Source organism: Macaca fascicularis, chromosome 16, assembly GCF_037993035.2.
Source record: "Macaca fascicularis isolate 582-1 chromosome 16, T2T-MFA8v1.1".
Classification (NCBI taxonomy): domain Eukaryota; kingdom Metazoa; phylum Chordata; class Mammalia; order Primates; family Cercopithecidae; genus Macaca; species Macaca fascicularis.
The window spans coordinates 20,175,608-20,192,078 of record NC_088390.1 but is presented as its reverse complement, the minus strand read 5'-3'; the positions used below and the strand labels follow the sequence as shown (position 1 = coordinate 20,192,078).

General features: G+C 39.8%; 1 pseudogene across 1 annotated transcript in view; it reads right to left on the bottom strand.

The window, feature by feature from the left end:
• The window catches only part of LOC102143055 (coiled-coil domain-containing protein 144A), a 119,772-nt pseudogene that overhangs the window by 14,312 nt on the left and 88,989 nt on the right, over nt 1-16,471 (bottom strand). The window lies entirely within an intron of this gene.

Here is a 16,471-nt window from a genome sequence, read left to right as displayed (position 1 = left end):
GCATGAGTAAAACAATATAGTTTTGTAATGAAGAAGGTAGACTGAGAATGGTCTAACATAAAACTAATAATGTTTTAAATAAATTCAGTTGCAATAAAATGTTACCTATACTGTTATAGATTCATAAAATACAGACCCTTGGATTACTCAGAAAATTAAAAACAAAGTTAAAATCACCAGAATTCACAAAAATTTGTCCTTTACTTTCATCATCTTTGCCACACAACATTTGGACTTGATCTTAGACTTCTGCTTTCCTATGATTGTTTCATGGCTGTCCTCCTTAAAATGGCTCTAAGTCACCCCGTTAGCACAAAGTCTCTTATTGCTGTAACCCACTATCATTCTCCATAATTTGTAATGAAGTTTTAAGGGCATCATATTGAATTATTTGGGCCTGAGTCAATAAATGGCTCCCATAATAAGACTCTGAAAATAAGACTCTAATGAATAAATCTTGAAAAAAAATGGATTCCAATACCATAAGCCTTTTGCTGAACTGCAAATGTCTTATGCTAATTTGAGTTACATTTCAAAGAGTAATGATACTTGGAATTAAGAAGCAATCACATCTCCTAGTATAAAAGTTCAATGGCATGATCCATACCATTTTTCTGAAGAAAAATGGCTTAATTCAGTAGTATAGTCTTGTAATTCATTGTTACTTTACACAAAATAAGGGAGCACATTAAACAATGACAACAAAAAATTGCACTGAAATTTCAGTGGTGCTGAGTTGGACAGAACTGCTTTCCTTTAGAGGAAATAATTATGATTGTTTTTTATTTTATAAAGGTAAATGAAGCAGTGGTTTTAAAACATCTACAAATTGCTTGCCACTTCTCCCATGATATTCCCTCTCCTGAATACAAGCTGGCATTGACAACCGGCTTCTTGTGAACATAATGTGGCAGAACTGCTGGGTGACTTCTAAGGTGGGGTTACAAAAAGTCATACAGCTTCTACTTGACTCTTTCTCTCTTGGGACACTTGTCCTTAAAATGCAGCCAACATGCTGTGAGAAAGCCCAAACCACACCGTGAATCCTCATGTAGGTAGGTGTTCAAGCTGACTTCTCTAACTAACGTCCCAGCCAAAAGCCAGCTTCAAATGCTGCACAGGTGAATGAACAAGGCTGTAGACGATTCTAGTTCTCAGCTTTAAGTTGCCTCAGCTGATGCCAAGTAAAGAAAAAGTGAGCTGGCCCCACTGAGCCTTGCCTAAAACTGCAGACTGTGAACAAAATAGATGTTGTTTTGAAACACTGCATTTTGTTATATACCAAAAAATAACTAATACAGATATTGACACTACATATGGAATGCATAACAAAACAACAAAAACTACTAAAACATGTTGGATTATCATTGGACCAGGAGTTAAGTGGAAGATGAAAGGACCTACAGAAGAATAAGCATGAAAACAAGAAGAGTCTTAAAGAGACTGTTTGTGGAAGCCCAATGGTCCTCGAAGAAGATGGTAGGAAGGGTTTCACGGATAGTGAAGAAAATGATACTGGAACCTGAAGGAAATTGCACTGTTACTACACAGCCGCTGAAAGTAAAACCAATGCAAGAGATAAGCTAAAGAAAGACGACTACATATAAAGGAACCAGGACTTTCTGGGTTCAAGTATCTGTTTCCTTTTTATAGCCTCTCCACATGTCAGATTCCCAAATATAGACAGTCCTTGACTTAGCATGGTTCGACTCACCATTTTCTGACTTTTTATAATAGTGTGAAAATGATATGTGTTGAGTAACAAAATGGTATGTGTAAGCCTCTTGGCTTACAGGGGTGGTTACATCAGGATAAAGTCACTGTAAATGGAAATTATTATAAATGGAAAACCCACCCACAACTTCTGATATTTGCAATTTATGATGGCCTATAAATTGAAAATATCAGTCATAACAAATGCAAACATCATCCAGACATAACCCCATCCTAACTTGAGGGGCACCTGTATTGCTGAGATAAATGGCCTCTGGGATAAGATCAAATCCAGGGTGCTGCCAGGAGAACACAGTCTGAAGGTGAAGCCAAGATTGTCAGTGTAAGACCCTTTCTTAAGACCTCAGAAAGATTTAAGGTGGTGCCTCAAATTCCCTTAAAGATCTTAAGGGTATATGCATCTTTTTTTTTTTTTAATTTATTTATTATTATTATACTTTAAGTTCTAGGGTACATGTGCATAACGTGCAGGTTTGTTACATATGTATACTTGTGCCATGTTGGTGTGCTGCACCCATCAACTCGTCAGCACCCATCAACTCGTCATTTACATCAGGTATAACTCCCAATGCAATCCCTCCCCCCTACCCCCTCCCCATGATAGGCCCCGGTGTGTGATGTTCCCCTTCCCGAGTCCAGGTGATCTCATTGTTCAGTTCCCACCTATGAGTGAGAACATGCGGTGTTTGGTTTTCTGTTCTTGTGATAGTTTGCTAAGAATGATGGTTTCCAGCTGCATCCATGTCCCTACAAAGGACACAAACTCATCCTTTTTGATGGCTGCATAGTATTCCATGGTGTATATGTGCCACATTTTCTTAATCCAATCTGTCACTGATGGACATTTGGGTTGATTCCAAGTCTTTGCTATTGTGAATAGTGCCGCAATAAACATACGTGTGCATGTGTCTTTATAGCAGCATAATTTATAATCCTTTGGGTATATACCCAGTAATGGGATGGCTGGGTCATATGGTACATCTAGTTCTAGATCCTTGAGGAATTGCCATACTGTTTTCCATAATGGTGGAACTAGTTTACAATCCCACCAACAGTGTAAAAGTGTTCCTATTTCTCCACATCCTCTCCAGCACCTGTTGTTTCCTGACTTTTTAATGATCGCCATTCTAACTGGTGTGAGATGGTATCTCATTGTGGTTTTGATTTGCATTTCTCTGATGGCCAGTGATGATGAGCATTTTTTCATGTGTCTGTTGGCTGTATGAATGTCTTCTTTTGAGAAATGTCTGTTCATATCCTTTGCCCACTTTTTGATGGGGTTGTTTGTTTTTTTCTTGTAAATTTGTTTGAGTTCTTTGTAGGTTCTGGATATTAGCCCTTTGTCAGATAAGTAGACTGCAAAAATTTTCTCCCATTCTGTAGGTTGCCTGTTCACTCTGATGGTAGTTTCTTTTGCTGTGCAGAAGCTCTTTAGTTTAATGAGATCCCATTTGTCAATTTTGGCTTTTGCTGCCGTTGCTTTTGGTGGTTTAGACATGAAGTCTTTGCCCATGCCTATGTCCTGAATGGTACTACCTAGGTTTTCCTCTAGGATTTTTATGGTATTAGGTCTAACATTTAAGTCTCTAATCCATCTTGAATTAATTTTCGTATAAGGAGTAAGGAAAGGATCCAGTTTCAGCTTTCTACTTATGGTTAGCCAGTTTTCCCAGCACCATTTATTAAATAGGGAATCCTTTCCCCATTTCTTGTTTCTCTCAGGTTTGTCAAAGATCAGATGGCTGTAGATGTGTGGTATTATTTCTGAGGACTCTGTTCTGTTCTATTGGTCTATATCTCTGTTTTGGTACCAGTACCATGCTGTTTTGGTTACTGTAGCCTTGTAGTATAGTTTGAAGTCAGGTAGCGTGATGCCTCCGGCTTTGTTCTTTTGACTTAGGATTGTCTTGGAGATGCGGGCTCTTTTTTGGTTCCATATGAACTTTAAAGCAGTTTTTTCCAATTCTGTGAAGAAACTCATTGGTAGCTTGATGGGGGGTATATGCATCTTAAGGCACTGTCCTACTACAGCTTCACAGGAAGCACAAGGTGAAGTGCTTATCTCAAAGAGATCTGGACAAGAGGTTTTTCCATGACAAGAACCCAAGTAAAATTCACAAGAGACTCTAAGTATTTAAGAGAATCGTAGTAACAATAACACTGCTTGCTAGCTTGGATTAAAAGACACCAAGACAGTAAAAATGAAGAGGCCTTAGGACCTAAGGAGTTCTATAGGGAGAAAGCTGGCTGAGGAAACTACTTAGCTGAAAACACAGGTCATTGCTTATGAAAAGGATACTAAAAGGATACAACAAAGAACCAAGAATGCAGCACAAACAACCACAGAGGATGGTTCCCACGAAGTCCAAATCAAAGAAGTGGAAGTACACATCAGGCTGTATTTCAGAACTGCTATGGTCTAGTATTTCGTTTGTGACTCCCATTTTCTCTCTGTTCAATAGGAGGGTCTCTAGCAGTTTAGGAGAATGCTGGGTGGGTGAGTTGTAGATAACTTGTCCCTTTAGTTAAGTCTTTGTGTTGACAAGATATGCACTCAAGGGGTTATACCACAGAAACCACAACCCAGGGTGAAACCCTACTGGAGGTGATAAAGATGGTAGGATCTTGCACTTCAAGCCTGAGCTTGCTGCCATATTAAATGAAACGTGTATATGTGTGGTGGGGAGTTAGGATCTTGCACTTTAAGCCTGAGCCTGCCATACAAAATGAAACCTGTGCATAGGGTGGGAGGTAATAATTACAAATGAGTGTGTTTTTCAAGTGGTAGAAATTTTTAGAATTGTAGTTATAGGGCTAATTGTGCAGGTTTAAAAACATGTCTATACATTCCTTAATATGCACAGCATAGACAAAGATATCATCGAGATGGCTGACTGGGAATATCCAGCACTCATCTCTTTGAAAAAGAAAAACCAAACCAGCAAGTAGGTAACAACACCTTGAGGAAAGCATCAAAGACAGCATACTGGAATTCAGCAGGAAATTGATAGGGATCCTCTGATGACAGAAAGAAAGGGAACTGAGGTAGCCAGTCCAGCCAGGATCATCTCAAAGCCAGGACAGATTCCCCCAAATCCCTAGCCCCACAGCCCCCTATACCTGTGGTAATAGGTGGTCACCTAATAGCCCACCAGGGAAACTGTTCTAGGTCAAAGGGATCCTAAGTGTGTGCTCTCCAGAGCCTGGGAGCCACTGACTGATACCACTGCCACCAACAGCAGCCCTGTCCCCTTCAGTGGCAGTACTATGCATACCTGTGCATACGTTTAGGAGGCCGGAGAACTGGCCCACTCAAGTGTACCATGAAGGAGCCTGAGAACAAGCCTGCCAAACCCACCAGGGGCAGTGCCCATGTGAGCCATATGAGAGCCTGAAGACAAGGCTACTTTGCTTGTTTCTGCTGTTGTTGCTTCAGTGCTCACATACACTGTCCAGGGCCCTGAGGAGCAGCCCACCCCAACCAGGTCTGTGTGCATTTACCCAGGCGCCATCTACCACTAACACCAAGGACAGTCCTACTGCCCCACCGGCACCTGCACAAGGCGTCCAGGAGCATAAAGACAGGGCTGCCTCACCAGCCACTGACAAAGTCTCTTGCACATGCCTTCAGTGAACCTGTGGACAAACCTGCTCCACACACTGCCATAGGTACCCACCCAAATATTCCCCACAGGCGCCTAGAGAAATGCCCATGCAGCCTGCTTTCACCACTACCAGTGCCCATGCATGCTACCAAGGGATCCGAGGTCCGACCCCCAGCTGCTACTGTCATCTCCAGTGCCACAAGTGTCACCAAGGTCCTTTGGGCTGGCCTGCTACTGCCACCTCTGATCCCAGCACACACCACCTGGAAGCCCAAGGGCCAGCCCACTCAGGTACCCTACTGCCACCAAAAACTGGCAAGCCTGTCCTGGTGCTGCCAGTCTAGTACTTGTATATGCCATCAATGTGCCTGAGGACTGGCCTGCTGTCCTCCCCATCACCATCAAGGCCTCACCACAACATCCCCCACTACTAACAATTACACCGTAAGCCACTGAGGAACTTACCTGACACTGATGTTGATTACAGCAGAAGAAAACATAAGTATATGGAGACTACACCAATGCACCTCCCCCATCATCAATGCCAAAGCACCATATTCAACCAACAACATAGATACATCTACAGAAAAAAGTCGACACCTAAAACTACACGAAGTGACTGTTACACCAGCTGCACAGCTATCAACATAAAGGACACAAGAAGTATGAAAAATCAAAGAAACATGACACTTCCAAAGGAATACAGTAATTCTCCAGTAACAAATCCCAAAGAAAACAAAACCTATAAAATTCAAAATAATGATCTTAAGGAAACATAGTGAGATATACAATAATGCAAAGGAATCAGGAAAGATTCCTGATAGGAAAGATAGATAATACAAAGGAATCAGGAAAACAATTTATGATCTAAATAAGAAATTCAACAATGAAAAAGACAGCATTCAAAGGAACCAAACAGAAATCCTGGAACTGAGAATTCAATACATAAAATAAAAACAACTGAAAATGTTGGCAATAGACTAGATCAAGCAGAAGAATGAATTTCTGAACTTGAAGAGAGGTCTTTATATGAGGTCAGACAAATAAAAAGCAAAAAGGAAAAAAAAAAAGAAAAGAAAAGAAAAAGAAAGAAGACAGTGTATGTTATATATGGGCCATCATGAGCCAAAAATTTTTCAAATATTGGGAGTTGCAGAAATAGAAGAGATGGGAAAAGGCACAGAAAACCAATCTAATGAAATAATAGCTGAAAAACTCCCAAGTCTTGTGAGAGATATAAACATCTAGATACAGATATCTCAAAGATCCCCAAAGAAATACAATTTAAAAAGTCTTCTCTGAGGCACATCACAGTCAAATGTTAAAAGTCAAAGACAAAGAGCAAGAGAAAAACACCAAGTCACATGCAAGGGAATCTGTATCAGACAAACAGCGTATTTCTCAGCAGAAACCTTAGAGGACAGGAGAGAATGAGATGATATATTTAATATGCAGGAAGAAAGAGACTGCCTGTCAAGAATACTATATCCAGCAAAGCTATCCTTTAAAACTGAAAAAGAGGGGCCAGGTGCAGTGGCTCATCCCTGTAATCCTAGCACTTTGGGAGGCCAAGGTGGGAAGATTGCCTGAGCTCAGGAGTTCAAGACCAGCCTGGGCAGTATGGCAAAACCCCATCTCTACTAAAAATACAAAAAAATTAGCCAAGCATGGTGGCTCATGCTTGTAGTCCCAGCTACTCAGGAGGTTGAGGCATGAAAATTGCTTGAACTTGGGAGGCAGAGGTTGCAGTGAACTGAGTTCATGCCACTGAACTCCAGCTGGGGCAACAGAGTGAGACTCTGTCTCCAATAAATAAATAAATAAAACTGAAAAAGAAATAACGTCTCAGACAAGCAAAACCTGAAGGAATGCATCACCACTAGACTGATCCTACAAGAAATGCTTACAGGAGTCCTCAATCTGGAAGCAAAAGACAGTGTCTACCACCATGAAAATCAAAAAACTATAAAACTCATTGGTAGAGCAGGTACAAAAATGAAAAAGAGAAAGGAATCAAACATTATCACTACAGGAAACCACTAAATTGTAGAGGTAAACAATAAAAGAGGAAAAAAGGAACAGAGGATAGACAAAACAATCACAAAACAATTATTAAAATGAAAGGAGTAAGTCCTCACCTATCAATAAAAACCTTGACTATACCTGATTTAAATTCCTCAAATAAAGATATAGATAGAATGGATGGATTACAAAAAAGACCAAATGATATGCTGCCTACAAGAAACTCACTTCACCTGTAAAGTCACATAGCCTGCAAGTGAAAGGATGGAAGGATATTCCATGCAAATGAAAACCAAAAGCACGCAGGAGTAGTTATATTTATATTAGACAAAATAGATCTTAAGTTAAACAAAAAAAGAGAAAAAGAAGGTCATTATATAATAATAACAGGATCAATTCAGCAAGAGGATACAATAGTTATAAAGGTATATGCACTCAACACCTGAGCACACAGATATATAACGCAAACATCACTGAAACTAAAGAGACAGATAGTCCCCAGTACAATAATAGATAGGGACTCCAACACCTGACTTTCAGCATTGAAGGGATCATCTAAACAGAAAACTGACAAAGAAACATCAAAATGAACCTGCACTATAGACCACATGGACCTAGCTGACACTTAGACATTTCATTAAAAAGCTGCAGAATACACATTCTTCTCATTAGCACAAAGGACATTCTCCAGAATAGACCATATATTGCATTTAAAAACTCATAGCTAGTATTTTCTCAAACCACATTGGAATAAAAATGGAAATCAATAACGACAAAAACTTTGTAAACTGTACAAACACATGGAAATTAAACAGCCTGCTTATGAATGAACAACTGGGCCAATCAATAAATTAAGAAAAAGATTAAAAATACCTTGAAACCAATGAAAATGGGGAAAAAAATCAACCCCTATAGAAAGTGACAAAAGAAGCACTAAGAGGGCGATTTATAGCAATTAACAGCTACATCCAAAAAAGAGAAAGACTTCAAATAAACAACCTAACAATGTACCTGAAGAAACCAAAAAAGCAAGAACGGACCCAAAACTCAAACATAGTAGAAGGAAAGAAATGATAAAGGCAGGGCAGAACTGAATGAGGTAGAGTAAAAAAGCAAAACAAACAAACAAAACATCCTTCAAAGTAAAAGATGATTTTTGGAAAATATAAACACAACTGATAAACTAACCATATTAAACAAGAAAAAAGAGAAAACTCAAGTAAATAAAAAGAGAAACAGAGAAGTATATATTAAAACTGATACCAAAGAAATAGATGGGGTCATGAGAGACTATTATGAACAACTATATGCCAACAGACTACAAAACCTAGGGAAAATGTATACATTCCTGGAAATGTATAACCAGCTAGAATGAACCAAGAAGAAATGGAAACCTGAACAGACCAATAACAGGTAATGTAATTGAATCAGCAATAAAGTATCCCCACAAAGAAATGTCTAAAATTGGGTTAAGTTTACTCTGAATTCTTCTACAGTTTTAAGGAAAAACTAACACCAATTTTTCATAAATTATTCCAAAATCTTCATAGTTTATTCTAAAGGTCAGTATTACTCTAAGGTCAAACCCAGACAGAGACACAAAAACAAAACTATATGCCAATATCCCTGAAGGACACAGATACAAAAATCATCAGAGAAATAAAGGGGATCCAAACTGGAAAATAGAAAGTCAAATTGTCTCCCAGTGCACATGACCTGATCTCATATACAGAAAACCATAAATATGCCACCAAAAAAGTCTGTTAGAACTAAAAAATTCAGCAAGGTTCAGGCCACAAAATCAGCATATAAAAACAGTGCCAATGGCATGTGTAACATTTCTATACACTAATAATCAACTAGAATAAAAAGACATCAAGAAGGCAGTCCCACTACTCTAGCTACAAAATAATAAAATGCCTCAGAAAAAGTTAAAGAGATAAAAGACCTTTACAAACAAACAAACAAACAAACAAACTACAAGACGAAAGAAATTGTAGAGGACACAAATATGGAAAGATATTGCATGCTCACAGACTGGAAGAATATTGGTTAAATGACTTTATTACTGAAAGCGGTCTACAGATTCAATGCAAGCTCTATTAAATACCAATTTTTGATGTTTTTAGGGGGAAACAAGATGGTCACCACATGCAGCCAGGAAATGCCTCTCTGTGAGAAAGAATCACACTTCAAGCAGGTCTTTGGAGAGAAAACACTGAAATTTGATAGAGAGGTAATGCAGGCATCAAGGATGAAGAGGAAGAAATCTGGGAAGCCTGCACAGAGTCACCAAGCACTAGAATCACTCCCCAATCCAGAAACTAAGGAAGGGGTGAGTGAAGGAACTGTGCAGCACCACACTCCCAGCAAGGAACTCTGGGATACTAGCTCCCAGAGATCCCTGCACCCACAAAGACACCTGAATTGGCAAGAGGAACTGGCTGGCGAATAGTCATAGGCAGAGCTCAAACCTGCATACAGCCCAGAGGGTTTGGCACCTGGTGCAGCTGCAGCAAAACATGACCATAGGCACCCATCCCCCAAGGCTCTCCACCTTGTTCTGAATGACTCTAGCTCCTGTTTACCACCAGGCCAGCAGACAGTAGGGCTGCATTTACCATGGGACTGCAGCATATCTGGTCTGTGTACCTTTTTGTCCACCAGTCCCTCCCAAGGCCCCTGCCTGGCTACTCACACAAGGGTAAGCACACAGCATAGCCTCCACTGCCCCATCTGAGTGCTTTGTCAGAGGCCTGGGAGTAGTTCAGCCCCCATCCCCAGCACAGCCAATGCTCAACCCCATGGGACCAGAAGACAAAGTCATGAACCTGGTCTCGATACCCCCAGGATTCAAGCACGCTGCTCAAGTATATTGAGCTGGTATCTGTGGCCTGAGCTCAAGAACAGGAGAAGTTTCCTCTCTCAGAATGCCAAGAAGAGGGAGGCCTGAGTTCATATGCCAGTGTGGGAGCCAAGTGAGCTCCCTCTACAACAGCAGTCCTCAACCTTTTTGGCACCAGGGGCTGGCTTCGTGGAAAATAATTTTTCCACAGATGGCGGGGGTGAGGATGGTTTCACGATGGCACTATTCCACCTCAGATCATCAGGCATTAGATTCTCATTAAGAGCACGCAACCTAGATCCCTCACGTAGACAGTTCACAACAGGGCTTGTGCTCCTATGAGAAGCTAATGCCACTGCTGATGTGACAAGAGGCAAAGCTCAGGTGGTAATGCTCACTCACCAGCCCTCCCCTCACCTCCTGCTGTGCGGCCCAGTTCCTAACAGGCCACTGACTGGTAGTGGTCCACCACCTGGAGGTTGGGAACCCTGTTCTACAAGACCTGTCCAGGAAGGGTGTAACCTGTCTGTCCACGGCCTCTGCCTGAGGGAGCCTGAAACAGCTAATAGTCCAGTGATCTGGGTATGGAAGGATGGGAGACAAAACTGCCTAGTTGGGCCTGCCCTGGGGGCAGACAATGGAGGGAGGCCTGGTTGGGCAAGTGCGGCTGGGTGGTCCCCACAACCGTCTGCTGGGCAAAATACCCTGGGCCATGGGCACCACACCAGCTGTACCCCACAGAACCACAGCCCTGCCTGGGGATCCTCCCGCCTTGACCGACATTGTATCAACAGACCACCCGCAGACACACAGACATACTCTACAACCTGCTCTGACTCTACTAAGCCCAGAGGACCAGCAGGTCTCCAGGGAGTTGTTGGTCTCTTAGCAACCTAACTTGTGGCTTGGGCCGCCCTAAGGGTGGGAGGTGTGCAGCCCATAAAATTCATGTGTGGCACCAGTGATTGGAGGGGGCTCTCCCAAGTTCCAGGAACTGATTTGGTGAGGGGGGTTATCTCTCACCTTCCCAATCCTACTTCTCCCTCTTCCCCAGAGCACTGCGGCAAACACACTGAAATAGAAAAGAGGCTTGCCAGCCCGTACTCTAGAGCACCATCTCCTGGATTGCAGACTGAATTACACCACCAAACAAAAATTATTATATACCTTCAACACACATCTGTGAAACCCAGTGCAGGAAAGTAGCCACAACGAAGGAACCTGTGTGGAGTCCTGGCCATCTGAAACCACCCAGAAACAAAGCCAATCAACGATACACAATACACACCACAAACCCTCAAAGGGAAGAAAAGAACATAAAAACAAAAATCCCCATCCAAATGACAGGAATTTCAAAAAGATAAAGAAACTGCAGCACTCTCAGATGAGGAATAATCAGCACAAGGACTCCAACAATTCAACAAATCAGAGAGTTTCATTACCTCCAAAAAAATCACACTAGCTCCCCAGCAATAAAATCTCACCAGATTGAAGTGTAATGACATGCTTTATGACAGACATGCGATTCAGAATCTCAACGACAACAAAGCTCAATGAGATTAAAGAGAAAGCTGAAACCCAATCCAAGGAACCAGTATAACCATCCAGGAGTTGAAACACGACATAGCCTTTTTTACAAAGAGGCAAATTGAACTTCTGGAGCTGCAAAATTCAACACAGGAGGGAACTTCAAAACCAGATGAGACCAAGTAGAGGAAAGGATTACAGAAGTCAAAGATCAGTCTTTTGAATCAACCGAGACAAAAATAAAGAAAAAACAATTTTAAAAATGAACAAAACATCTGAGGAATGTGGGATTTTGTAAAGACACCAATCTATGACTCATTGGCATTGCTGAGAGAGAAGGAGAGAGAGTATGCAACTTGGAAAACATATCTGAGGATACAGTTCATGAAAATTTCCCCAATCTCATGAGAGGTTGATGGAAAAATTCAAGAAATTCACAGAACCTCTACAACCATCCCCAAAATACACAGCCCATTAGACTTTCCAAGGTCAACATGAAAGGAAAAATCTTACAGGCAGCTAAAACACCTGCATCAGGTGAACAGCTGACCTCTTTCTGGCAAAAACCTTATAAGCCAGATGAAAGTGGGGCCTATTTTCAGCACCCTTAAAGAAATTTCAGCCAAGAACTTCATGTAACTCTAATCTAAGCCTCATCAGTGACAGAGAAATACAATCTTTTCCAGACAAACACTAAGGGAATTCATTACCACTAGACCAGACTTATAAGATATTCTTAAGGGGGTCCTAAATATGGAAAGGAAAGAATAATACCCATTACCACAAAAACACACTTAAGTACATAGACCACAGACCCTATTACACAACTATACAATCAAGAGTACAAAGCAACCAGCTAAACACATCATGGCAGAGTCAAAATCTCACATATAAATATTAACACTGAATTCAATGGTCTAAATGCCTCACTTAAAAGGCACAGAGTGGCACGTTGAATTAAAAAAACAAACTAACAACAAGAACTAACAGTCTGCTATCTTCAGAAGACACATCTCACATGTAATGCACCCACAGGCTCTGAGCAAAGGGATGGACAAAGATCTGTCACCCCTTGCAAAAAACAAACTTTAAACCAACAACAGCCAAAAAACAGACTTTACACCAACAACAGCCAAAAAAGGACAAAGAAGGGCATTACACAATGATAAAGGACTCAATTCACCAAGAAGATATCCCTATCCTAAATACATACCCACCCAACACTGGAACACCCAGATTCAAAAACAACCAAGTCCTTCCAGACCTACCAAAAGACTCAGTCACACAATAACAGTGGGAGGCTTTAACACCTCATTGATAGTGTTAAGGCAAATCATCGAGACAAAAAACTAACAAAGAAATTCTGGGCTTAAATTTAACACTTGACTAATTGCACCTAATAGACATCTACAGAATACTCCACCAAACAACCACAGAATACACTTTTTTCTCATCTGCACAAAGAACTTACTCCAAGATCAACAATATGCTTGGCCATAAAGCAAGTCGTAATAAATTTTTTAAAAATGAAATCACACGACACCATACTCTTGGACTACACTGCAATAAAAATAGAAATGAATACCAAAAAGATCTCTGAAAATCACACAATTACATGGAAATCAAACAACTGGCTCCTAAATGACATTAGGAAAAGAAATAATTTAAGGCAGAAATCAAAAAATTATTTGTAATAAGCAAAAAGAAACATTATACCAAAACTTCTGGGATACAGCAAAAGCAGCATAAGAGGAAAGCTCATAGCACAAAACAAATATGTCGAAAAGTTAGATCAGTAATTAACAAGCTGACACTGTGCTGAGAGGAACTACAAAACAAGAACAAAAATCCCCAAAGTTGGCAGCAGAAAAGAAATAACTAAAATCAGAGTATACCTGAGAAATTTGAGGCCCCAAAATCCATACAAAGGATCAATGAAACCAAAAGGATAAATGATACTGAAGGCCACTAGTTAGACAAATTAAAACAAAACAAAACAAAACAACAAAACAGAGAACATCAAATAAGCACAATCAGAAATGACAAAGATGACATTACAACCAACCCCATAGAAATACAAAAGATCCTCAGAGACTACAATGAACACCACTGTATGCACACAAACTAGAATATCTAGAAGAAATGGATAATCCCTGGAAACACAACTTAACAAAGATTGAACCAGGAGGAAATTAAAATTATGAACAGATGAATAACAAGTTCTGTAATTGAATCAGTAATAAAAAACCTACTAGCCAAAAACAGATCCAGATCAGACTGACTCACAGCCAATTTCCACCAGACACACAAAGAAAAGCTGTTAACAAACCTACTGAAACTATTCCAAAATATTGAGGAGATACTTCTCCCTAACTCATTGTATGACGCCAGCATCATCTTGATACTAAAAGCCAGCAAAGACACAACAAATAAAGAAAACACAGCCCAATATCCCCGATGAATGTAGACAACAAAGTCCTCAACAAAATATCAGCAAACAAAATCCAGCAACACATCAAAAACTTACTTCACCACAATAAAGTCGGCTTTATATTTGTGATTCAAGTTGGTTCAAAGTACACAAATCAATAAATGTGTTTAACCACATAAACAGAGTGAAAAAGAAAAACCATATGATCATCTCAAAAGATGCAAAAAAGCTTTCAATAACGTCCATCATTCCTTCATGAAAAAAACACTCAACAGATTAGGCATCAAAGAAATAGACCTCAAAATAATAAGGGACCCTCGGTAACAAACCCACAGCTAAAACCATACAGAATGGGCAAAAGCTGGAAGTAGGGACTGAGTGCAGTGGCTCATGCTTGTAACCCCAGCATGTTGGGAGGTGAAGACAGTAGAATCACTTGAGGCCAGGAGTCTGAGACCAGCCTGGGCAACACAGTTAGACCTTGTCTCTATAAAACAATAAAGAAAAAAATTAAAGAAAAAGGAACAAAAAAAGTTGGAAGCATTCCCCTTGACAACTGGAACAAGACAAGGATGCCCAGTCTCACCACATGTATTAAACATAGTACTGGAACTCCTAGTCAGAGCAATCAGGCAAAAGAAAGAAAGAAAAGGCATCCAGAAAGGAAAAGATGCCAAACTATCTCTCTTTGTGGATGATATGATTCTATACCTAGAAAACTTGAAAGAGTCTTCCAATTTATCCTGGAACTGATAAATGACTTCAGTCAGGACACAATCATTCTACCAAATCATTCTACCAAAAAGACACATGCACCCATATGTTCACTGCAGAACTATTCACAATAGCAAAGATATGGAATGAAGCCAGAAGCTCATCAATGGTGCACTGGATTAAGAAAACGTAGCACATAAACAATATGTAATACTATGCAGTTATAAAAAGAACAAAATACTGTCCTTTGCAGCAACACGGATGCAGTTGGAGGGTATTATCCTAAGCAAACTGATGCGGAAACAGGTAACTAAATACTACATGTTCTCACTTATAAGTGGGAGCTAAACATTGGGTACACTTGGACATAAAGACAGGAGCAATAGACACTGGGGACTATAAGAAGGGGGATTGGGTTGGGGACAATGATTGAAAAATGACACGCAAGGTACTATGCTCACTACCTGGGTGATAGGTTCAATTGTGCCCTAAACCTAAGCATTATGCAATATACCTTTGTAACAAACCTGCACATGTACCCCCTGAATCTAAAATAAAAGTTAAGAAAGAGAAAGAATAAATAAGATAAAAATAAAATGCCCTTTATAACTTGCAACAAAAAAACACCAATAATATTCTTCACAGAAATGGAAAAAACAATCCTAAAATTCATATGGAACCACAAAAAAGCTAGACTATACAAGCCAAGCCTGAGGGAAAATAACAAAGCTGGAGGCATCTCTCTACCTGACTTCAAAATATATTTCAAGGTTATAGTAACCAAAAGAGCATGGTCTTGGTATAAAAACAGAAAATTAAACCAAAGGAACAGAATAGAGAACTCAGAAATAAATCCACATATTTACAGACACCTGATTTGCAACAAAAGTGTCAAGAACATACATTGGGGAAGGAACCCTCTCTTCAACAAATGGGACTGGGAAAACTGGATATCTGGAAAAAGAAGAATGAAACCAGGTCCCTATCCTTCACCATATACAAAAATCTACTCAAAATGGATTAAAGACTTAAACATGAGATACAAAATTATAAAACTACTACAAGAAAATACAGGGAAAATGCTTCAGGTCAAGGCAAAGATTTTATAGCTAAGTTATCACAGGCATATGCCAAAAATAAGCACAGGCATAAAAACAAAAATAGGTAAGTGAGGCTATATTAAAATTAAGTTTCTTCACAGCAAAGGAAGCAACCAACAGAGTGAAAAAAACTACCAACAATCTGTAGACAGGGAGACAATATTTACAAATCTGTTCATCTGAGAAAGTCTAATATCTAGACTATACCAGGAATTCAAACAACTCAACAGTAAAAAGTAGTTAATAATCCCCCTAAAATGCAGACAAAGAATTTAAGGAGACATTTCTAAAAAGAAGATGTATGAATAGCCACAAAAATATGGAAAAGTTCTCAACATCACTAACAGGAAAATGGAAATAAAATCCCAAATGAGATATTGTCTCACCACAGAATGGCTACTATCAAAAACAAACAAACAACAATAACAACAACAACAAAAAACAACACAAACAAAGTCCCAAAAGTAAAAAATCGTGGTGAGGTTGGGGAGAA